The sequence below is a fragment of the Delphinus delphis genome, chromosome 15 (assembly GCF_949987515.2).
Source record: "Delphinus delphis chromosome 15, mDelDel1.2, whole genome shotgun sequence".
NCBI classification, from domain to species: Eukaryota; Metazoa; Chordata; class Mammalia; order Artiodactyla; family Delphinidae; genus Delphinus; species Delphinus delphis.
In genome coordinates this window covers 21,838,387-21,863,380 of record NC_082697.1, presented here as the reverse complement: position 1 = coordinate 21,863,380, position 24,994 = coordinate 21,838,387, and the positions used below count along the sequence as shown (strand labels likewise).

The window sequence follows — 24,994 nt, the reverse complement described above, 5'->3', positions numbered from 1 at the left end:
CGTGATGCTCTGAGCAATGCCAGCACGTAGTAAATGCTCAATAAATGTTAACTGTTTTATAATTTGTTTCAACCTGGGGAGGAAGGGAATCACAGCCCCATTCTCCAGATAGGAAAACTGAGACCCAGAGAAAGGAAATAGCATCCACCAGACCACAGGGGGATGTCACAGCCAGAAGGTTCCTGTGGCACATCTCACTTTCCAGATGGGGAAACTGTCCCCTTCCAGGACTCAGTTTTCTCATCTGTGCAGTGGGTCTGTGCATATCTGAGGGGAGATAGTTCCATCACTTTGTACCAATGTGCCTCCTCAGTCCTCAGCCACCCTAGGGTGGGGGGTCAGAGGGTTGTAGGGGCTCTTGTTCTGTCCCCTGTGCCCTGTGGGGCTGTGCCCTGTGTTCTCTGGCCCTGAGTTATGCCAAGTCCCCAAGGCTGGGCCTGCCTAGGAAGCTGAACCAGGCCCTGCCAGGCCTTCTGGGTGCCCTCTGGCTGCCGCCACCCAGGTCCCACCACATCACCTGGTCCACCTGCCTCCTCTGCTCTGTGTCCTGGGCAAATGGCTTCTCTTTTTGAGCCTCAGTTTCCTTATCTGTGAGATGGGGTCAGGAGTCTTTTCCTCACAGGACTGTTGGGAAGATGTGATAAGCTCATTCTCCCCAGATGCCTGCCCATGGCGGGCTTATAGAAAGTGCCCAGTCCGTGGCTACGGTTACAAGGATTGGCAGGATTCTGACTAGCAGCAAGGGGAGCAGCATTCCAGGCAGAGGACCCGGCTGAGCAAAGGCTGGGAGGTGGGATGGTTTAGGGAGCACCCCATGGGTGGGTGGGGGAAAGTGGGAGAGGACCCGCCACCTTCCAGGATTGGGGCCAGCCCTGAGGGAGGTGGGCAGGGTGTCAGTGCCGACTGCGGTGGTGTCGACCTCCCCACCCTCCAAGCTTCAGATCTCCTTTCACAGCTTCGGGAGCAGCCACCTGCCCTCCCCACCCCCACCCCTGCCAGGTGTTCCCGGAGGCCCTGGAACCAGATGAGCCACAGTTCTATTTGGGGACAATTCTGCTGTTCCCGTTTCTCTCCTGTGCCCTAGTTTCAGAAACGACGTGGGTTTGGTTACCAGTTGGCCGTTGGTGGAAAGCCCTCTCCCCCACTCCGCCCCTACCTTAGATCTGTGGTCAGTGTGGGCAAGATCGGACTCAGTACTGCCTCTGGGAGCTGCTCCAGGCTTCTGCCCCTGGGGTCTCCAGGCAGGGAGTCGGCAGCTGGACTTCTGATTACCTGCTGGTGAGGTCTGGGCCTTGTGCTGGGTGCTGGGGACCCCAAAGATTCACTCTGGGAGCAGCCTACAACCTGGGGGAGCCAGACACAGACCCTGATCATTGCCCTACCATGAGGTAGGAACCATATGAACTGGGGCAGCTATTATGATAACAGAAGGGCTTTGCAGAGGAGGTGATAACCTGGCCTGAAGCTTAAAGGGTGAGCAGGAGCTCATGAGGGGAAAAGAAGGGCGAGGGCCTACCAGGAAGAAGAGAAAGCATGAGCAAAGATCTGGAGGTGGGAAAGAGCCTGATGTGTGTCCACGTAGCCTGGGGAGGTGGGGAGCGGTAGGTCAAGTACAAGGTATTTAGACGATGTCTCAGTTGATCAGGCAAGGCTTTGGCCTGGGGCTGCTGGGAGCAGGGCAGGCCTCCTGCTGAAGGTGTAAAGGGAGGACAGAGAGAAGGATCAGGCCGGGCTTAAGTGCTCAGTTACTGTTGCCAAGTGAAGGTAGCCCACAGAGGCTGGGGTTTAAGATAAGGATCAAGAACCCCTGCCTGGGACAGAAGGTAGGGGCTGGTCTGGGGTCTTGGAGGGAGTGGGTCAGGGAAGACTTCCTGGAGGAAGCGGTACATATGACATACCTGGAAGAATGGAATGGTTCTCTGGGAGCAGGTGGAGCTTGAGAAAGGCCTGAAGATGCAGTGTGAATAGTTGCTCTTGTTGGAGCTCAGAGGAGTGGTAGAGTTTGGCCCTGAGAGGTGGCTGATGCCAGTCCATGGAGGGCTGGGAGTACCTGCCTGGAGAGACTACGCACTGCCCTTGGGCAGCGAGGAGAGGCGCGGAGGAGGCGGGACAGAACTGATTTGTCTGGTGCTGTGGGTAGTGCCCAGCTGAGGGTAGGTGTCCCGTCAGCAGTGTGGCTTTGGTGAAGTGGCTCTGGTGACTGCCCTGAGAGCAGATGGGCCTGGAGAGAAGGTGGGTGGCAGCCAGGTAGGTGGCAGGTCTGGGAGCGACAGGGGAGCGGCGGGTGAGGGGTGGGGGGTGTCTGCCCCCTGGTTTGCCTGCCCGCACAGCCGTTCCCTGTGCACGCCTGCCTGGCAGGAAGCGGTGGAGACGTGTTGGGGCCGGCAGACTCCAGAGGCACCTGGGGCACGGGCTGGGCGTGGGGCGAGGGCTCCGGGGTTCAGGGCCCGACCTCCCTCCCTTGTTGGGTAAACCTCGCCAGGGTGGTAGTCTCCTGGTAGCGTGAAGGGTCAGGCATGGTTGCCCACTTGTACCTCCAAAAGGCCCCTCCACCCTGCTGAACCCAGAGGGTCTATACTCCAGACATGGTGAGTTGAGAGCTGTGGCTGAAGACTCTGGTGCCAGGTGGGCCTGGGTTTGAATCCCAGCTTTGCTCTTTACTGGCTGGGAGACCTTGGCCAGATAACATTGCCTCAGTTTCTATATCTGTAAAAATTCGGGTCGTCCTAGAACCTCCCTCCTAGGGCTCCCAGGGAGGATTAATGAGATTTTAGAAGGCTGTGCCCAATACTGTGTCAGTCCCTGGGATCTGGCTTTGGAGCTGTTGGCCCAGCTGACCGGGGGTGCCGGGACCTGTTGGGAGGCTGAGGGGCAGCTTCCGGTCTGCCCCGGGCTCTCAGCACCGAGGACAAAGCTCCTTTGTGGTGGGACAGATGGAGTCTGGGAGCCCCCCCTCTTTGGGACCAGAGGGCCATCTGCCCCGCCTTCTCACCCAGTTCCCCTGGGGGGAAGGAGCTTCCTCAGACCGAAAGGATGGGAAATGAAAGTCGGGCTGTGCGGGAGGAGAGGCTGCAGTTGCAGAGCCAGGCTGGTGAGCTTGCATGCACGCTTCCCTTCTCCGGGCCACCTTTTCAGAGCCCCGGGCATCCCTGGTAAGTCCCAGGCCCACTGTGTGTGCCCTGTTCACTTATCCATCCATCCATCTATCCATCCATCTTATCCATCTATCATCCATCCATCCGTCCCTCCATTCATCCTTTTGTTCATTCATTCAGTAATTACCAAGTACCCACTCCATGCTATAGGCCCTGTACTTTGGGCCAGTGTCTGTTCTGACCAGATGGTGCCCAGCATCCCAGCTGTTAACTATTTTGAATATTACGCCCACTGCAGAGTATTCAGCTGTGAGTGAGACAGAAGTGGCCCCTGTCCTCATCAGACATGTAGTCATATGGTATGTTATGTCATCAGACCCATGGTCCATGCCTGGAAGGAGAAGTTGAAGGTTCTCACTTGGGCTGGGGGAGGTCAGAGAAGCCTCCCGTGAGGAAGTAGCTTTTGAAATGAGGCTCAAAGAGAGAGTGGAATTGGCTGGGCGTGTTGCTATTTAAAACGGTGGTCAGGAAAGCCCTCTCTGAGCAGGAGACGTTTGAGTAAAGCACCTGAAGGAAGTGAGGGAGTCAGGCATTTGTCTGGAGGAAGTATGCTCTGGGTGGAGGGAACAGCAAGTGCAAAGGCTCCGAGGCAGAAGTGTATTGGGTTCTTAGGGAAAGGGGAAGTGGCCAGTGTGGGTGGAGCAGGAGTGAAGGGGGTGGGGCTGGGAGTGTCCACTGCAGGACCTCGGAGGCCCCCCGCGAGGACTTTGTCTTTTGTCTTGGAGTGTGGGCTGTGAGGGGTGTAAGCAGGAGTGATGGGTTCAGATGGACATTTCAGAAAGGCTCTCTGCCTACAATTGGCCAGCCTGGAGGGCTGGACGAGGGGGTGACCGTGGTGGGAGGGAAGGAGGTGGATTCAGGATGTGTTTGGAGGTGAGACTGACAGGGCTTGGAACTGGATTACATGGGGCACAGGAAGAATCATCCTTCCTCTCTTGGGCTGCTGGTGATGAGGGGCTGAGTCTCCGCCACAGACCACTGGGCTTCTGGTTCATGTTCACTCTCCCTCCCCCTAATCCATCTCGAGGCACGTAGGCCCAGCAGCTTCTCCACCTTGTCCTGAGGGTTGGACTGAGTCTTCCAGTTCCCGTGGCTTTAAACAGCGGTATCCCTTAGGCAAAGCTGGCAGGATCCTACCCATTTTACAGATGAGAGAACTGAGGCTCTGAGTGGTACACCCATGGCCTGGGTTACACAGTGGGGGCAGGGTTGGGGCTTGGCCTCTAAGGGCTCAGGAGGATCAATGGATTTGGGGAATATGGGCCCTGCCATTTCAGGGGGTACCTGAGATTTCTTTCCTACCCTGAACTGTCTTGGGGAGATAGAGGCTGCCCAGGGGTGGGGTGGGGGGCCTGAACTACAACTTGCCTCAACTAGGCCTCAGTTTCCTCTGCTGGGAAATGGGCACAGTAACAGTCCCTACCTCACAGTGTTGTTGGGAGGACCAGGTGAAACAGTGCATGTAAAGCTGGATGCCAGGCATAGAGTTAAGTGTTCAGTGATCAGCACGTATTTTTTTAAATTTATTTTTAAAATTTATTTTATTTTTGGCTGTGTTGGGTCTTCATTGCTGCGCGTGGGCTTTCTCTAGTTGTGGAGAGTGGGGGCTACTCTTCGTTGCAGTGTGTGGGCTTCTCATTGCGGTGGCTTCTCTTGCTGCGGAGCATGGGTTCTAGGTGCTTGGGCTTCAGTAGTTGCAGCACGCAGGCTCAGTAGTTGTGGCTCGCGGGCTCTAGAGCACAGGCTCAGAAGTTGTGGTGCACGGGCTTAGTTGCTCCGCGGCATGGGGGATCTTCCCGGACCAGGGCTTGAACCCGTGTCCCCTGCACTGGCAGGCGGATTCTCAACCACTGCACCACCAGGGAAGCCCTCAGCAGGTATTTTTATCATTGTTGTTTCTGTGGGGAGTAAGGACGTGTGTGAGTCCGGGCTCTGCCCATGTCTATCCTCAGAGGTGGGCTTTGGGGGCAGGGCTGGAGTCACCGAGGTGGCCTCTTCTAGATAAATCGGCACCGTGGGATGGAGGGTCCCTGGAATCCATGCCGAGCACTGCTTTCCACCTGGGGAAACGGTCCTGAAAGGGCCACGATTGGCTCAGGGCCGTGCAGCACCGTGGGGCAGAGCCAGGCTTTACACCAGGTTCCCTGCTGCCTTGTCCTGCTCCGGCGCCGGCCACTTCCCGGCCTTGCCCTCCTATCTCGGGCTTCTAGGCTGTGGACGGATCCTAGCGGGAAGGGATCCTGCCCTTTACAGAGCAGGGCAGGGCCTGGGGTCTGGAAAGGGATCCCCTTACTGCCCAGGAAGAAACCCAAGAGCCGCTCGGGCCAGAACAGTTCTGTCTGCACGGGGTCGGGATTAGTGGGAGTGGCGCCGTCCGCTCGCTTAGCTTCTCCCTCCCCGAGCGGCGGGTCCCGGCTCGGGCAGCACCCCTTCATCTGCCCGCCATGCCAGCCTGAGCCTGCAGCGCCCGCCCCGCCCTGGCCGCACTGGCAGAGCCGGTTTGAGGCCTGCCAGCCCTGAGTGTGTTCGCACCGGGAACACGGGACCAGACACGTTCTGGTTGCCCTGGAACACGGACAGCCCCTGGCTCACGCTTCACTCACTCCTGGCTCATGCAGCAGGCAACCCCGGTGCCCGTGCCATGCCTGCGGCCGTGCCGGGTGCGGCTCGGGGTCTACAGCTGTCTCAGACTTGCACACTGTCCCATGTAACCAGGGTGGTCAGAGGCTCTGCCACGGGGACATGCCAGGCAGTGGCAGGAGAGTGCAGTGGTCGGAGCATAGGCTGTGGGGCTGGGCAGACCTGGGGCTGAGGCCTGTATCTCTTTATCTCCTGGGGCCCTGGGTAGGACCCATTCATCCCTCCCTCCCTCCTTTCCCCCCTCCCTCTACTCCTCCCTCCCTCCCTCTATCCATCCCACCATCCTTTTCTCCCTCCCTCTCTCCTTCCATCCCTCTATCCCTCCTTCCATCCCTCCCTCCACCTACCCCTCCCTCCCACAAATATTTACTGAGCGCCACTATGTGGCAGACAATGTTCTAGAGGCTGGAGATAGAGCAAAGAACCAACCAGACAAAAATCTGTGCTCTCACAGAGCTGACATCCTGGTGGGGGAGACGAAAACACAGCAAATAAGGAAGATCTGCACGTGGTCTGTTACAATGTTATAGGTGTCACGGGTCAAACGTAAAGCTGGGAAGACTGGCTGGGTTGTACGGAATAGGTTGTAATTAGATAGGATGGTGGGCCTGGGGGTGGGGGGCGGGAGGGGAGACCTCTCCCAGAAGCTCACCTCCCAGGAGGGGAGGGAGGAGCCATGTAGCTCCCTGGGGCAAGAGAACCCAGGTAGAGGGAACAGCCAGTGCAAAGATCGGAAGCTAGTGGTAGGCTGGAGTGTTGGAGGAACAGCGAGGAGGCTAGGGGAACAGAGCAAGCACAGGGAGGATGACAGGAGGAAGGGCCATAAGATGCGGGGGTGTCCAGCGCAGGGAGGATGACAGGAGGAAGGGCCGTAAGATGCGGGGGTGTCCAGCGCAGGGAGGATGACAGGAGGAAGGGCCGTAAGATGCGGGGGTGTCCAGCGCAGGGAGGATGACAGGAGGAAGGGCCGTAAGATGTGGGGGTGTCCAGCGCAGGGAGGAGGACAGGAGGAAGGGCTGTAAGATGCGGGGGTGTCCAGCGCAGGGAGGATGACAGGAGGAAGGGGCCATAAGATGCGGGGGTGTCCAGCTCAGGGAGGATGACAGGAGGAAGGGCCGTAAGATGCGGGGGTGTCCAGGGAGGGCCTCTGGACCCTTCTGATGTTGGCTCTTTCCTCCCAGTGAGGCGGGGGCCGCAGGAGGCCTTCTGAGAGCACCTGGCTGCTGTGTGGCGAGCAGACTGGGGGCTGAGGGTGGAGACAGGCGGACCAGAGGGACGACTGCATTGGTCCAGCGAGGGGAAGGGGTGACAATGGTTGGCCCAGGCTAAGGCAGTTGATGGGGCTGTGGGGGGTCCAACATTGTTTTGCATTATTTTATTTCATCTTCCTTTTTAAACTCTTTATTATGGAAGCATATTAGTATAACAAACCCCATGAACCTGTCACTGAGCCCCAAGTACCGCCCATGGCCAGGCCTGGCCCCTCCAAACCTGTTCTGTGCCACCCCCTTCCTGTGTCATTTTATTTATTTATTTTTTGCAGTACGCGGGCCTCTCACTGTTGTGGCCTCTCCCGTTGCGGAGCACAGGCTCCGGACGCGCAGGCTCAGCGGCCATGGCTCACGGGCCCAGCCGCTCCGCGGCATGTGGGATCTTCCCGGACTGGGGCACGAACCCGTGTGCCCTGCATCGGCAGGTGGACTCTCACCCGCTGCGCCACCAGGGAAGCCCCCTTCCTGTGTCATTTTAAAGCAAATCCCGCACGCATGTCTTCCTTCACGTGTAAATCTTTCAGTATGTATCTCTAAAAGATAAGACTCATGTTGAGAAAGTAGCCACAAAAACCATAATCTACCTGAAAGAAATGCACAGTAGTTCCTTAATATCAGCAAAATCCCCTTCGTCCCCAGATATATTTTGAGGTGAAGCTGATGCCTCCGGGCCTCCCTGTCTTTGCCGTTTTAAAGCGAGATTCATAACGGCCCCTCCTCGCAGGCTGTTGTGAGATAATCCAGGTAAAATACTGAGCACCGGGCCTGGCATACAGTAGGTGCTCAACAGGTGCCAGCTGCTACTCTTATTGGTTAATGGCAAATACTTACGGCACATTTGCTAAGGTCTGGGCTCTGTTCTAAGCCCTTTACAAATATGACTTCATTTAATCCTCACAACAATCCTTGGAGGTAATTATTATTTTTGTCCCTATTTTATAAGTGAGGAAATGTAGGCACAGAGAGGTAGAATAACTTTTCCAAGGTCACACAGCTAGGAAGGGTCAGAGCTAGGTTTTGAACCCAGACAGTACAACTTTTTTTTTTTTTTGGCTGCACCGCACAGCTTTCGGGTCACAGTTCCCCGACCAGGGATTGAACCCAGGCTATCACAGTGAAAGCGCTGAGTCCTAACCACTGGACCGCCAGGGAAGTCCCCAAGCAGTACAACTCTTAGTCCCCATGTGATGGAGGCTATGTGAGCCCAGAAAAAGAGAAGTACCTCTCTCAGTTGGAGGGTAGGCAAGGTCAAATATGACCTGTGGTCAGGCCCATAGGGTGCCCTGGAGTTCATGGGGGGCAGGGGGAGGTGGGTGGTGAAGCCTCAGGAGAGGAAACAGCGTGTGCAAAGGGCTGGAGGCTGGAGGGTAATTACGAGTCCAGGGAGGGTTAAGTGGTGGGGAGGAGGGAGCGTACAGCAGACGCCCCTCCACCCTTGGCCTTGATCCCATGAACAGCCCGTAGGAGCATTAAGGGTTTTGGCTCTCTTGCTGACCACTGTGCTCAGCTCAGGCTTGGATGCCTTCTCCCCCAGAGACCTGCCAGAGCCCCCATTTCATGGATGAATAAAGGAAGGCCTGGACCTTCCTGAGGTCACATGTCCAGGGTGGCACCTGTGAGCTTTGAGTGTGTGGGGTTGAGCACAGGGCCGACAGTGTCGAGGGGCCTGGCCGCCAGGTGCTTCTGCCCACCTGTGTCCCTGGACGGAGCTCCTGCGTGGGTGTGGGCGGGGGCGGGGACGAGGGGGCACTATGTGTTCCCAGAGCAGGGAAGCAGCCAGAGCTGCTGGCAGGAATAGCGGGCACCGTGGGCAGGGGCCGGCTGGCATCTGTCCCCCCAAGGCCTGTCGGCCATCAGCCAGCGGGGGTGGAACCACGGGGGCGAGGCCTGGGAGACATGACCTTGGAGAGGCTGGGAGAGAGCAAGACGTGTCACCTCAGTGTTCTCTGTGGTCACCACTGATGCTGGGGGTCTGTTAAGGAATCCTTGGCATGCCAGGGCCTTTGTCCAGGTGCAGATGCTGAGGCCCAAGAGGGGGCGTGACTTGCCGAGGTCACATGGAGGTTCTGATGGAGGCCTTCCACTTAGCCACATGGTGGCCAGCCCTCATCTGGCCGGGCCAGGTGGTGTCTGGTTGGGTCCCTGGGACTTGCCTAGCCTGTGGTCCTTTGGGGCCAGCATCTCCTCTTCTAGCTCCTCCTCAGCCCAGCGCTCCTGGGCCTGGTGCCCCAAGAATCTTATCTTCAGTCCGGGTCCCAGTCCCACACCCTCATTCAAGAGCTGGCCTCCGCCTTGCTGTGTGACCTGAGGCTGACTGCTCTCCTCTCTGAGCCTCCACTTCCACATCTGTGAAGGGGGAGATCTCCCAAAACTCTCTGAGATCAGGGCTGTGGCCTCCTGGCCTGTGAGCTGCCCTCCCCATCCACCTGCCAGGCTGCCTGGCCTGGATTCTGGGGTAGAGGGTGTCAGGGGGGTGGGGTGTCAGTGAAACCTCCCAACCCTGCCAACCTCACCAGCCCCAAAGATGCTCCATGGCAGGAGGAAGTGCCCTTCCTCTTGGGTGGGGGCCTTGGAGAAGGAAGACAGTGGGTGTGGGGGAGATGGAGGTACCCACTGTGTGCCTGTCTTTCCCCCCATTTCGCTGCTGGAGAAACTGAGACTACATGACTTAAACTGACATGGCTCTTTGCCTTTCTTTAAATGGTCCCACCTCTGGGCCTTTGGCCAAGTAATCCCTTCTGCCTGGATCATGCTTCCCCTTCCTCTTTTCACAAACTGCTCAGCCTTTGGACCTTAGCTGAGATGTCCCCTCCTCTGGGAAGTCCACCATGGTTTAGGTGTCTCCTCTGAAGCTGATCACTGCGCTCTGATAGGATCACTGTGGGATGAAGCCTCAGTAACCTCCCCCCCCCCCGCCCCCATCCCTCCCAGCACACTCAGGGGCCTGAGAAAATCTTCATGGGCTTCTCTCTCAAATTTTCAGGTCTTTCTGACCTAAATTGCTGGACGGGTCCCTCTCGGGGCCTCCCTCCGACCTCCTCGTGCCTGGACCAAAAGCCTGCAGCGACCCAGTTAAGCTGGAACCCACTCAGTCCAGACCTGCACATCTGACCTTCCTGCCTCAGGGCCTTTGCACTCCACTTCCTGGCTGGGGCAGTTTCCTGGAGCCCTGTGTGCTCATGTGTAAAATGACTGTGGCCATAGCTTGTTCCAAGGCTGTTGGGAGCATGGAACGGGTAGTGTGAACCCCAGGTGGGAGGGCATGAGGGGGAAAGGTGTGGTCTCCACACCGCCATCAGCATGCCCCATTCCACCCCACCAGCCTGCACTGGAGCAGCCAATGGTGTTGAGTTCTGGGGAGGGGGCTGAGCTGGCCGTGGCCCTGGCTTCTTCCTTGGGTCCTTCTCAAGTGACCCAAGGGGTGGCAGCCCCCCTTCAGGGAGAAGCTCAGAGAGGGAGGAACTTGTCACTTAGCTGCTAAGAGGCGGGATTTTAATCACATCATTTAACCTGTCTGTGTTTCCGTTTCCTCTTCTGTAAAATGGGGTGATAAGAATGGCACATAGGAAAAAAAAAAAAAAAAGAATGGCACATAGGGACTTCCCTGGTGGTCCAGTGGTTAAGACTCTGCGCTTCCCTTGCAGGGGGTGCGGGTTTGATCCTTGGTCGGGGAACTAAGATCCTGCATGCCACACGGTGCGGCCAAAAAAAAAAAAAAAAAAAGCGCTAAACGAATATTAGCTGTTGCTACTGCCCTTATTCTTATTACTGTCATTATTGATGTTCCCCTGCTCTGAAGCAGGACTCCCTTCTATATTCCGAAACCACTTGTAGAAAAACACGTCAGTTGAGCACGTCATTCTTTTGAGAGTCTGAAGGAAGAAAGGGAATCAGAAGATTCCTGCCAACGTGTGGGAGGCTCCAGGGGAGGCAGGAAAGGGTCACAGCCCCCACTTTTGGGATGGGCATGATGGGCCGGCACCCTCTCCCACGCTCCTCCAGCCTCAACTTCCTCCCCTGTGGACACGGGCCAGTGCTGGTGGTACCTGCCCCCTAGGGCTGTTGCGAGGAGGGTGGGGCATCAGCTGGGGACCTAGCTTTGGAGGTTCAGAAGGGTGACAGTTTCATTCCGTAAGTGGTCCTTCTTGGGCTGTGTGGCCTTGGGCCAGCCACTCCCCCTATCTTGGCCTCCATTACCCTAGTAGAAAAAGGACTGACTGAGGGCCCTGCTTAGTCCCTGGTGTAATAACTCCCTTCGAGAGCCCAGCTGGGACTGGTGCCCTTGGGGAGAGGGGCCAAAGTGGCCTGGCGCCAGGAGAGCCAGGATCCCCAGCTGGTCCTCTGCTGTCTTGGATGGTGGCCTGGGCAGCTGACTTGGCTTTTCTGAGCCTCTCTCTGTTGCCTTCTCTGGGAGATGGGGGCTGATCGTCCCTGTGAAGCAGGGTCCTGGTGGGAACTGGAGAGCTAAACAATAACAATGGAAATAATAAGGTAGCAGTGGTGGTCGCGCCCCCCCCCCCCGCCCCTTTATCCAGCATGGCCTGCGTGCCCAGGGCACACGTGGTTAGCTCATTTGCTCTTGCAACTGTCTGGGGTGATTATGGATGTCTCCATGGTACTGAAGGAGGCTTTGGTTGACTTGCCCAGAGTTCTCCCAGGGCCACAGCAGGAGCCCCCTTAACCAGGATGCTGCAACCCGCCTGACTCTGATGGGTGCCTGATGGGACCTTTTTGTTTCCTCCTCTCCAGAGGCAGGACAGATGGACTCAAATGGGCTGTGTCCCTCCTGCCGCCCCTCCCCCCCATTCCCCACACAACCACCACCACCCACTCCTCCCACCCCCGGTTGGGCCACTGTTATCAGGAGACATTCCTGGACTGGCTGAGAACAGCTTCACCTTGGGTGCTTTTAGAAGGGATGTGACTGCTGATACAGGCCCTGGCAGTGGCTCCCTTGGGCGATGGGCCCTGGGACCTGAGGCTACGGAGCCCAGACAATCCGAGTCTGCCTGCCAATGCTGTCTCTTATGAGCCGTGTGACCTTAGGCAAGTAACTTGACCTCTCTGGACCTCAGTTCCCTCATCTGCAAAATGGGGCTGACCACATAGGACTGCAGAGGGTTCACCTGGGCTCGTAGATGTAGTGCACTTCTCAGCATGGTGCCTGGCACACAGGAGTCTCTCTACCCATCAGCTAGGTGCTGTTATCATCTGAGAACCAGTTGTCCCTCCTCTTTGTTGGGGACCCCAGTTTAGATGGCATCTTTATGCACCTTCTGATGCGTGCACATTGGGATGGCCCTTGTGGGCTTTCTCTTCTCCAGGCTCGTGGGACATGGGAAGGGTGGAGCTGGGAGCGGACCTTTCCAGAAGTTGAGAAGGTGCTGTGTGACCTTAGGTAGCCTCTCTCCCTCTCTGAGCCTCCTTTTCCTGGTCTGCTCTATGAACACTTGGACCTGGGTGAGGCTCTGCCCCAGCCCCTTGTTGTCTTCACACTCTCTGTAATTCCTCCCTTCGATGGTCCAGCTACTTGGCTTTGTCTGTCTTTCCTATGAGAGTGTCTGGCACATAGTCGGTGCTCAGCTGAGCTCTGTTGAAGGAGCCAGTGAATGAACGACTGAGCGAATACCCAGGACTTTCCTACCTCCAGGCCTTTGCCTGCACAGCTCCCTCTGCCAGAGGCACAGCCCCCAGTTATCTCTATTTGTGGACCTCCTTCTCGACCTTGAAGCCCTTCTCAAATGCTGCCTCCCCCAGGAATCCTTTCCCAGTTCCTCCCAGTTGGAGGGGATTGCTGATGCTCTGAACACTTGGTCCCAAGTCTCCCTGGTGGCACTTGTTAACAATCCACCTCGGTGTACGTAGTAACGTATTAATAACCAGCATGAACCATGCACCTACTGCTAGGAGCCAGACACAGACACGGTGGGGAGCCCTGTGCGTGTGTGCGTGCGGGGCCTTGTCTTATTTAATCCTTCACAACAACTTTGCAAGGCAGATACTATTATTATCCCTCTCTTTGCAGAGCACAGAGGCTCAGAGAAGTGGAGTGACTTCCCAGCTATGAGAGAGAGCACCAGGATCTGATACCAGGTAAACCTGTCTTTTTTCTTTCCTTTTAAATTAGTTTTTATTGGAGTATAGTTGATTTACAATGTTGTTTTAGTTTCTGCTGTACAGCAAAGTGAATCAGTTTTATATATATATATATATATATATATACACTCTTTTTTAGATTCTTTTCCCATACAGGTCATTACGGAGTATTGGGTAGAGTTCCCTGTGCTATACAGTAGATTCTTATTAGTTATCTATTTTATATATAGTAGTGTGTATATGTCAACTTTTGTCTTAAAAAGGAAAGAAAAAGCATTAACACACACAGTAAACAATAATTCAAACAGTACAGAAGAAGGCAGGGAAAAGTAAACCTCTCTGGCACCCAGGTCTCCTTGCTGGAGGCAGCCATGGGAGGAGTTTCTGGTGTGTTCTTCCAGGGAGTCCAGGCATATGTAAGCATGGATATTAGAAAAAATAGTTTAAAAACCTCAAGTGATCATGCATGGTATCCTCAGCTCTACATGTGACTGTTTGCTCTTGACAGTGTGCCTTGGAGATCATATAGTGCCGCTTCTTTCTTTTTCCTGATTGCGTAGTATTCATTGTGTGGATGGAGACCATGCTTTATTTAATTAGAGAAGACTACTTTTGGTTGTTTCCAGCCTTTTGCTTATTGCAGACCGTTCTGCAATGCGTATCTTCCATCGTGTGCTTAGTGTTCACGTGTGAGGATACCTCTAGGATTAATCCCAAATTGCAGTGTCCGAGAATGTGTGCAGTTGTAGTTTTGTTAGATATGGCCAGAGGGTCCTTCACGGAGGTGGCACTGATGTATCTTCACACCGCATCCTCTTCTTCCCCTCGCTCTCACCAACACAGGTTGATCTAGAATTTGGGGATCTGCCAATCTAATAGATGAACAGTGGCCTCTGGTGTAGTGTTTTTTTTTTTTTTAAACACAGCTTTATTGAGATAGAATTCACATACCAGACAATTCACCCATTTAAAGTGTCCAGTTTATTTATTTTGTATGTATCTATGTATGTATGTGTTTATTTATTTGAATTTTTGTTGGAGTACAGTTGATTAACAATGTTGTGTTAGTTTCTGCTGTACAGCAAAATGAATCAGTTATACATATGTAAATTTTTTTTTTAGCTTCTCTTCCCATATAGCTCATTACAGAGTATTGAATAGAGTTCCCTGTGCTACACAGTAGGTCCTTATTAGTTATCTCTTTTATATATAGTAGTGTGTATATGTCAATCCCAACCTCCCAATTTATCCCTCCCCCAAAGGGTACAATTTAATGGTTTTTAGTGTAGTCACAGAGTTGTACAATCATCACCACAATTTTAGAACAATTTCATCACCCCCCAAAAGAAATTGTGTAACCCATTTAGTCAGTCTCCACTGCCCCTCAAACCTTCCTCCCCCCAGCCCCAGGTGACAACTAGTTTACTTTATGTTTCTATAGATTTGCTTATTCTGGAACTTTCATGTAAATGGAATCATACAGTACCTAGTCTTTTGTGTCTGGCTTCTTTCACTTAGCATGTTTTCGAGGTTCACCCATGTTGTAGCATGTATCAGTACTCCATTCCTTTTTCTTGCCAAATAATATTCTGTTATATGGATATACCACATTTATTTACCCATTCATCAATTGATGGACATATGGTTGTTTCCACTTTTTGGCTATTATGAATAATGCTTCTGTGAACACTCACGTTCAAGTTTTTATGTGGATATGTTTTCTTTTCTCTTGGGTCTATATCTAGGAGTGGGACTTCTGGGTCATATGGTCACTCTATATTTAACTTTTTGAGGGACTGCCAGACTGTTTTTTCAAAACAGCTATACCATTTCACATTCCCACCAGTAATGTATGAAGTTTCCAATTTCTCTACATCCTTGCCAACAACTTGTTGTTTTCTATCTTTTTAATTACAGCCATCCTAGTGGGTGTGAAGTGGTATCACATTGCGGTTTTGATTTGCATTTTCCTGATGACTAATAATGTTGAACATCTTTTCATGCAGCTACTAGCCATATATTTTCTTTGGAGAAACGTCTATTCAGATCTTCTGTCCATTTTTAAGTTGGGTCATTTCTCTTTTTGTTTGTTGAGTTGTAAAAGATATTTATATATTCTAGATACAAGTCCCTTATCAGATATACGGTTTGCAAATATTTTCCCCCATTTGATGGATTCTTTTTACCTTCTTGATGGTGTCCTTTGACACACAAACGTTTTTAATTTTTTTTTGTAAATTTATTTATTTTATTGATTTATTTTTGGCTGCATTGAGTCTTCGTTGTTGTGCATGGGCTTTTTCTAGTTGTGGCAAGCGGGGGCTACTCTTTGTTGCAGTGTGTGGGCTTCTCATTGCAGTGGCTTCTCTTGTTGCAGAGCACGGGCTCTAGGTGTGTGGGATTCAGTAGTTGTGGCACACGGGCTCAGTAGTTGTGGCGCACGGGCTTAGTTGCTCCGTGCCTTGTGGGATCTTCCCGGACCAGGGCTCAAACTCGTGCCCTCTGCATTGGCAGGTGGATTCTTAACCACTGTGCCACCAGGCAAGTCCAAACGTTTTTAATTTTCATGAAGTTCAGTTTATCTATTTTTTCTTTTGTTGCTTGTGTCATGACTAAGAAACTATTTTGATCCAAAGTGGGGAAATTTATGCCTGTATTTTCTTATAAGATTTTTAAAGTTTTACCTTGTACATTTAGATTTGTGATCCACTGTGAGTTAATTTTTGTGTAGGGTTTGAAGAAGGTGCCCAACTTCCTTCTTCTGCCTGAGTGTATCCAGTTGTTCCCGCAGCATTCATTGAAAAGATTCTTCTTTCTCCATTTAATTATATTGACACCCTTGTCAAAAGTCAATTGACCATAAATGTGAGTGTTTATTGCTGGATTGATTTATAAGTCTATCCTCATACCAGCACCACACTGTCCTGATTTCCAGAGCTTTGCAGCAAGTTTTGAAATTGAGAAGTGTGAGCCCTCAGGCTTTGTTTCTGTTTTTCAAGATTGTTTTTTCTATTCTGGGTCTCTTGACTGTCCATATGAATTTTAGGGTCAGTTTGTCAATTTTTGCAAAGAAGCTAGCTGGGATTTTGTTTGGGATTGTGTTGACTCTAGATTAGTTTGGGGACTATTGCCATCTTAATAATGCATAGTCTTCCAATCCATGAACATGGGATGTCTTTCCATTTATTTAGTTCTTTAATTTCTTTCAACAATTTTTGTTGTTTTCAGAGTATATGTTTTGCACTTCTTTTGTTAATCTTATTCCTAAGTCTTCTTTTGATATTGTAATTTATTTTCTTAATTTTATTTTTGGATTGTTTATTGCTAGTGTATAGAAATACAATTTATTTTTATATACTAATCTTGTACCTTGCAAGTTGCTGAACTTGTTTATTCTCATAATTTTTTTAGTGGAATCCTTAGGAATTTTTATATACAAGGTTATGTCATCTACAAATAAAGAAAATTTTACTTCTTCCTTTCCAATCTGGATGTCTTTTATTTCATCTTCTTCCTTTATTGCCCTGGTTGGAACCTCCAGTACAATGTTGAATAGAACTGGTGAGAGCAGACATCCTTGTCTTGTTTCTGAGGGGGAAAGCATTCAGTCTTTCCCCATTAAGTATGTTGTTAGATATGGCTTTTTCATAGATGCCCTTTGTCAGGTTGAAGAAATTCCCTTCTATTCCTAGTTTGGTGGGTGTTTTTATCATGAAAGTGTGTTGGATTTTGCCAAATACTTTTTCTTTATCTACTGTGATTATTATATAGTTTTTGTCCTTTATTTTATTGGTATGGTATATTACATTGATTGATTTTCAGAATTTAAACCAACCTTGTATGCTTGGGGAAAATCTCACTTGGTCATGATGTATAATTCTTTTTATATGTTGCTGGATCCAGTTTGCTAGTATTTTGTTGAAGATTTTTACATCTTATAGTCATAAGAGATAATGGTCTGTAGTTTTCTTTTCTTATGATGTCTTTGTTTGGCTTTGGTGTTAGGGTAATACTGGCTTCATAGAATGAGTTGGGAAGTGTTCCCAAGAGAAGAATTGGTATTAATTCTTATTTATCTGTTTAGTAGAATTCACCAGTGAAGCCACCTGGGCTTGAGTTTTTCTTTGTGACATGTTTTAAAATTACTAATTCAATCTCTTTACTTGTTTTAGCTTTATTTAAAATTTCTATTTCTTCTTAGTTTCAGTAGTTTGTGTTTTCTTAGGTATTTGTCCATTTTATCCAAGATATCTAATTTGTTGGCATGGCATGGCATTGTTCATAGCATTTCCTTAAAATCTTCTTTATTTCTGTAAGATTGGTAGTTGTCCTCTCTTTCATTCCTGGGCTTAGTAATTTGAGTCTTCTCCCTTTTTTTCTTGCTCAGAACAATTTTCTTGTTTGTCAATTTTGTTAAGCTTTTCAAAGAACAAACTTTTGGTTTTGTTGATTTTTCTCTATTGTTTTTTATTTTCTATTTCACTAATTTCTGCTGTAATCTTTATTTCCTTCCTTTCACTTGCCTTAGGATTAGTTTGCTCTTCTTTTTCTTCTTCTTCTTTTTTTTTTGTTTTTTTGCTAGTGTCTTAAGGTGGAAGTTTAGGTTACTGATTCAAGACCTTTCTTCTCTTTTAATATAGGCATTTACAGCTATACATTTCCCTTTAAGTTCTACTTTACTGCATCCCATACATTTTGATAAGTTGTGTCTTCATTTTCATTAATCTCAAAGTATTTTCTACTTTTTTGGGTGGTTTCTTCTTTGGCTCATTGGTTATTAGGTGTATTAATTTTCACATATTTGTAATTTCCCAAATTTATTTCTGTTACTGATTTCTTTCTTTTTTTTTTTTTGCGGTACGCGGGCCTCTCACTGTTGTGACCTCTCCCGTTGTGGAGCACAGGCTCCGGACGCGCAGGCTCAGCGGCCATGGCTCACGGGCCCAGCCGCTCCACGGCATGTGGGATCTTCCCGGACTGGGGCACGAACCCATGTCCCCTGCATCGGCAGGCAGACTCTCAACCATTGCGCCACCAGGGAAGCCCTGTTACTGATTTCTTAATTCATTTCATTGTGATCAGAAACATACTTTGTATGATTTCACTCCTTTTAAATTTATTGAGGCTTGTTTTATGGCTTAGCATATGGTCTATCCTGGAGAATATTCCATGTGCACTTGAGAAGAATGTGTATTCTGCTGTTGCTGGGTGGCTTGTGTAGTTTTAATGTGATTTATTTTCTAAGTGAGATTGAGCATCTTCTCATATGTTTAAGTACCATTTCATTTGCTGTAAACTATCTGTGGTTATATTTCTTATTTTATGGGAGCTCATTATATATTAAGGGAAAAAAAACTTTGCCTATCTATGAGTTACAAATGTTTTCCTAGTTTTTGGTTTGTCTTGTGAACTTACGATGTTTATCAAGCCATGCAGACGTTTTAGATTTTTATGTAGATTGATGTATTATTTCAAAAATGATTTTTAGGTTTTTTGGTCATGTTTAGAAATGCTTTTCCCATGCTGGGATTAGAAAACTTATTCTCCCACCTTATTTTAGAGCTTTATGGTTTTATTTTTGTGTGGTTTAAATATGATTGATCTGGAATTTATAGGCATGTGGAGTGAGATTGAGATACAGCTTTGTTTCCTGGTGGCAGATCATTGGTCCCAACTCTGTCTTAAAAATAGTCTACCTTTTTCTCACTGTTATGAAATGCTACTTTCATAATATATTAAATTTCCATATGGTTGGGGACAATTTTTGGACCCTCTTTTCTGCTCCATTAATTTATATATTTTTGTAGTGATATCACACAGTTTTAATTATTGTGCCTCTATAGTAAGTTTTACTACCTGATTGGACTATTTTCTCTTTGTTACTCTTCTTTTTAAGGTTTTCCTGGCTATTCTTTCTTTTTTAAAAAAAAAAAAATTTTTTTTTTGCTGCGTTGGGCCTTCATTGCTGTGCACGGGCTTTGGCTAGTTGCGGTGAGTGGGGGCTACTCTTTGTTGCAGTGCACCAGCTTCTCATTGTGGTGGCTTCTCTTGTTGCGGAGCACAGGCTCTAGGAATGTGGGCTTCAGTAGTTGTGGCACACGGGCTCAGTAGTTGTGGCTTGCGGGCTCTATCTAGAGCGCAGGCTCAGCAGTTGTGACGCGTGGGCTTAGTTGCTCTGCGGCATGTGGGATCTTCCCGGGCCAGGGCTTGAACCCGTGTCCCCTGCATTGGCAGGCGGATTCAACCACTGTGCCACCAGGGAAGTCCCATTCCTGGCTATTTTTATACATTTACTCATAAACTTTAAAATTGACCTGCTTAGTTAGAAAAAAATCCTGTTGGGGTTTTATTGGGATCACATTCAATTTGTAGATTTACTTAGGAAGAATCGATATTTTTGCAATGCTTAGCTTTCTTTTTTTTTTTTTTTTCTGGCCACGCCGCACAGCTTGCAGGACCCCAGTTCCCCGACCAGGGATCAAACCCGGGCCGTTGGCAGTGAGAGCTCAGAGTCTCAACCACTAGAATGCCAGGGAATTCCCATGCTAAGCTTTCTTTCATTTTATTTCCTGATTGCTGTTGGTACATAGCTACATTATTTATTTTTGGATGTTACATTTAATTTCCTTCTGCTTTACTTAATTCACTTTTTGTTCAATAGTTTTATAGAAGATTCTTTTGGATTTCTCAGATCTATATTGATAACAGCTGCAACTGATGATACTCATCTTCTGTTTTCCAATTCCATCCATTTCTTTTTCTTAGCTCATTGCACTGGCAAGCATCTTAGAGCAAGGTTAACTAGTGGACATGCTTGTCTTTTCTGGACTTTTTCCCTGTGAAGTGGCTTTTGTAGGCCTTGGTTCCAATCAACTCTACCAGACAATCTCTCCAGGGCCACGCACAGGGCTTTACACACAGTTGGAATTTTGGAAGCCTTTGCCTAATTGTAAGAGTGGTTAGAAAAGAGAGCAAGGATCTGAAGAGAGGTCTTCCACAGTGGTGATAATAATAGCTAGTATTTATTGAGCACTTGCTATGTTCCAGGCACTTTATCAGTATTACCTCATGTTTTCCCCTCAAGCCCAATCATATAGGAGCAATTACACAGATTCCCATTTTTGATAAGGGGTAAACTGAGGCCCCTTGGAGGCTGCATGACCAGGAAATGGCAAGTTGGCATCTGAACCTGGCATTCTGGCTCCAGGCTTTCCATGATGCTTCTTCTTCCTTGGAGGGTCCAGAGATATGGATGGTGATGTCGGAGGTTGACCTCTGACCTGTGTTGCCTCTGTGTTAGGGAGGTGGAGATGGTGGAATGGTGGGGGTACCTGGGGCAGGGAGGGTATCAGCACAGTGGGCGGGGCACCAGAGGTGCCTTCTGACTGTACTCTCCTGACCCTCGAGCATCCCAACTCTGCTGCACTCGCTTGCTGTATGGTCTTAGGCAAGGTTTTGGCTTCCATGAACTTTGGTCCCATCTGTAAAGTGGATGTAGTTATAGTCCCTACTTCACTGTGCTGTGGGGACAATTGAGTATCAACTGCATGCAATGTGCTCAGTTCTGTGCTTGGCATTCAAGGCCCTGCCACTAACTCTTGCTTCCTCTTGCGTTGCTCCTCTTGTCACCTGTAACGGTAATAACAGCAAACAACAGTGAGCACTGTTTATCAAGCACTTATTCTCTGCCTGGCACATGGACTCTCACTTAATTCTCAGATGTTAAGTTTATTATTACCCCCATTTTATTTTTTTATCTGTTTATTATCTGTCATTTTTTATACATCTTTATTGGAGTATAATTGCTTTAGAATGTTGCGTTAGTTTCTGCTGTATAACAAAGTGAATCAGCTATACATATATCCCCATATCCCCTCCCTCTTGAGCCTCCCTCCCACCCACCCTATCCCACCCCTCTAGGTGGTCACAAAGCACCGAGCTGATCTCCCTGTGCTATGCAGCTGCTTCCCACTAGCCATCTATTTTACACTCGGTAGTGTATATATGTCAATGCTTCTCTCTCACTACGTCCCAGCCTCCCCTTCCCCCACCCTGTGTCCTCAAGTCCATTCTCTACGTCTGCGTCTTTATTCCTGTCCTGCCCCTAGGTTCTTCAGAACCTTTTTTTTTTTTTTTTTTTTAGATTCCATATATATGCGTTAGCATACGGTATTTGTTTTTCTCTTTTTGACTTACTTCACTCTGTATGACAGACTCTAGGTCCATCCACCTCACTACAAATAACTCAATTTCGTTCCTTTTTATTATGCCCATTTTAAAGATAAGGAAACTGAGAGGTGAAGTGACTTGCCCAAGAAGATTTAGCTAGTAAGTAGTGGAGCCAGGATTTGAACCCAGGTCTGACTGGAGTCCTCACTCTCAACTCCTAAGCTCCTGGCCTCCCCTCCACTCTTAGAAGAGGTGGAGGTGACCTTCTTCAGAGTCAGGAAGGAAGGAGCGGGTATGACCTGACTGCACTACAGTTTTTTCTGGACTCTTCTGGATGTTGTAAGTAGCTGTGCCTAGGGGCATAGCCTAGGCAAAGGCCAGGAGGTGAGAGGGTAGGGGGCCCACGGGAGGAGGCCACAGCCCCAGCTCCACAGGGCCGCGTGGACCCAGCTGAAGGGTTTAGGCCTCACCCAGAGGGGGATGATGGGGAGCTTTTGGATTAAATATTGTGAAGAATTTGGACTCCTTCCAGAACGTTCTCTAAACCTTACGGCACATGTGTGTGCACGTCTGCACATACACACACATACACATTCACATGCTAATTTTCTTTACAAAAATAATTGTAGTTCATGTGTACTACGTTCCAGGCACCCCACTCAGGCCTTGTCTGCATTCTCTTTAATCCTCTCACCAACCCTTTGACATAGGTAGCACTATTGCCCCCATTTTCTAGATGAGGAAACTGTGGCCCCGAGTGGCCCAGAGGACGTTCTACGCTGCCATCTTCCTCTTCACTTAATAGTGTGTTGTGAGCATCTTCCCGGGCCACACCGAGCTCTCATTCTCTTTGTTTATCTGCACAGCTGTCCACTTGATGAACAGACCAGCATTTATTTGTCCAGTCCCCCTCTGATAAACACTTAGGTCTTTTCCAGTTTTCCGTGAACAGTGTTGAGCAGGGGCCCTATTTGTTTGTGTGCGTTACAGAGATGCCTCTGGTTGCTGGACGAGGGCGCCCTGGAGGGGCCCCCACTGCTGTCCCAGGTCAGGACGACAGGGGCCTGGCCTGAGGGAGTGGAGATGGGGTGTGGGGAGGGATGCATTTGAGGAAGATTGGCGGGGAGGACGGGCGAACCAGCCCTGAGATGGAGACATGGGGTGAGGGGAAGTCATAGAGGGAGATGCCAAGTTAGTTTGGGACCCGCTGAGCACGAAGCGCTGGGGACACTGATGGGGAGGTGCTATAGAGCATCCCAGTACCTCTCACGGTAGCGATAGCTCAGGCCTTCTGTCCGGAGCCTGTGGTCAGCAGCAGCTCCCCAGAGGAAAGGGGCTACCTTCCTCTGGGAGCCTCAGACACCCCGAGTATGGAGCCCCCCCACTTCCTCTTGGACCCCAAGGATATATCTCTGCCTTGGAGTGAGCAAGTGGCGGAAAAGATGTGGGGAGTTGTCCCTTCTCAAATGGGCAGCTCATGGTGACTTAGCGTTTGGGCTCTGAGACAGGGTCCTGCCTCAAGAAAGGAGACCACGGTCTGGAAGGGCGGTCTCTCTCAAGGTCACACAGCACAGCGGCAGCCCTGCAGGGACTAGATCCCACCCTAAATGTGCTGTCCCTCCTCTAGCACGCTCTGCTATGTCAAAGCTTGAAATCTTGGGCTTTCTGTAGGAATGGGGCTAGGCTGCCTTATCCACTCACACCCCATCTTGCTGTTCATGTGAAAGAGAGGTCCGGAGGGCAGGAGGTGGACCCTGTGAGCAGCTCCTGATTCCTGCCGCCCAGTGTGGTTTCATGTCCCCACTTTTTTTCATTCTCACCCTCACTGTGTTATCTCAGGCAGGTGCCTCAACCTTTCTGTGCTTCTGCTTCTTCGTCAGTAAAATAGGGACACTATTAGTATCTACTTCCTAGATTATCATGGGGATTTGATGAGTCAATATTTGCAAAGTGCTCAGAGCAGGGCCCAGTACAAGGTCCAGGCTCTGGGAGTGTTTGAATATTGCAGAATGATACTTGGTCTCTACAACATGGCATTGCGGGAACAAAGCAGGATGCAAATCATGTCTGTGCTCATTTAGTCTTTTGTCTATTCTGCAAATATTTCAGAGCACCTAGTAGGGATATAGAGATGGGTCCGACCCGGTCCTTCCCGCAGGGAGCTTAGAGTCAAGGGCACTAGATGGATCCCAATATACAGTCCTATGTTCATATGATGCCGGAAGGAAATGCACCGCCATGCCCAGGGGCTTGTCCACTGGAGGCAGGTTGCCAGCGTGCCACAGCATCTCAAGCATGTTCCGTGTACTTCCTCATGGATTCTCCCAGCAGCCCTATGACATGGGTACTGTTGTTATCCTCAGTTGACAGAGAAGGAAACTGAGGCACAGGGTCCCACACTGGGCTTGTAGGGCTGGGATTCACACACAGGTAGTCTGCTCCAGTACTCTGGCCCTTAACCTCGACCTGCCCACCTCTCCACAAACAGGTGGTACTTATATAATCAGGATCAACCACAAGGACAAAAACCACCCCAAAAACCCAAAACAAAAACCCAAACCCCACAAACCAACAAACATTGCAAGCAGAGGCCCTGGGCCACCTTAGTCTGGTCTTGAAGGACCTCTTATGTTTTTCTGAGTGTCTCAGTGGGGAGTGGTCTTCTGGGTTAGTGTAAGAGCTTAGGGGTCAAGAGCTTTTTTCTTTGCCCCCTCCCAAGTGGGCAAATGCATCCTCTTTGTGCTGGAAGGGCCTTCAATTTCCAGCCCTGGCTTTCCTTCCCCCTCCACGGCACATTAGCCAAGTATACTTTCTCCTGTCCTTGATCACCTCCAGTGACAGGAGGCTCACTCTTCATCATTTAGTTCATTCTAAAGAAAGTTTGGGCTCTTAGAAAGTTCTTCATTAAAATTTAAAAAATATTTTTAATGTGTTTTTGTAACTATTATTTCCTCTCAAAGTCCCACAAACAAGTCCCCTGTTAGAGCATGCACCGTCTGAGGCAGGACCTGGCCAGTTCATCTCTGTGTCTCCCTGTGGTGACTGGCAGAGGGCTTGCTGTACAGCTGGTGCTGTGAATACTATACCAGGGAGCAGGTGGGTGGGGATGCGGTGGTTGGGGCTCAGCCTCCATCGAGCCTGGGGCTGTGGGTAACCGGGTTAGTAGATCCCACAGGACACCAACTGTATGAGCGCTGATGGGCATCGTGACCTCAACGGATTGGGTTGCCGTAGAAATTGGCCTTCCTAGGCTTGTTGGCATATCCCTTGAGCAGGTCTCCCCAGGGCCTCCCCAGCCCCACATTCTCTGAGCTGGATGGCCCCCAGGGAGCATGCAGGCCACGCCCCCATTGTGCAGGCGGGCAGCCTGAGGCCCAGAGGGTTACAGGGACTGGCTAATGTTCACATAGGGAGGGGTGTCACAGAGCTGGGCTTGGCGCTCAGGGCAAACCGTCTTGCCTGAGGCCCCAGCCAGTCAAGGGGACTTTTGCCCATTCACGGGTTCCCAGAGGAAGTTCTGGACTGATTTCAGGGCCTGCAGCATCCCCTGGAGAGTAATCGGAGCTCATATCGCCAGTGTGTCCAGAATCACAGTATCGGTAATAGCTGATGTGGCCGGGTGACCTACTGTGTTCCCAGCACTCTGCCTTGCCTCCTTCAGTT

The 24,994-nt window shown here is 50.1% G+C and overlaps 1 protein-coding gene across 4 annotated transcripts in view; it reads left to right on the top strand.

Annotated features, from left to right (window-relative positions):
• SRC (SRC proto-oncogene, non-receptor tyrosine kinase) overlaps window positions 1-24,994 on the top strand; it is a 55,848-nt gene that overhangs the window by 8,366 nt on the left and 22,488 nt on the right. For 3 of the 4 annotated variants that reach the window (XM_060030815.1, XM_060030813.1, XM_060030816.1), the window contains exon 2: window positions 13,092-13,159. The gene's annotated coding sequence lies outside the window, so the exon portion shown is untranslated. Of the gene's footprint in view, window positions 1-1,368; window positions 1,389-13,091; window positions 13,160-24,994 lie in introns of those variants that run through there. The other variant, XM_060030814.1, reaches the window with a different exon arrangement.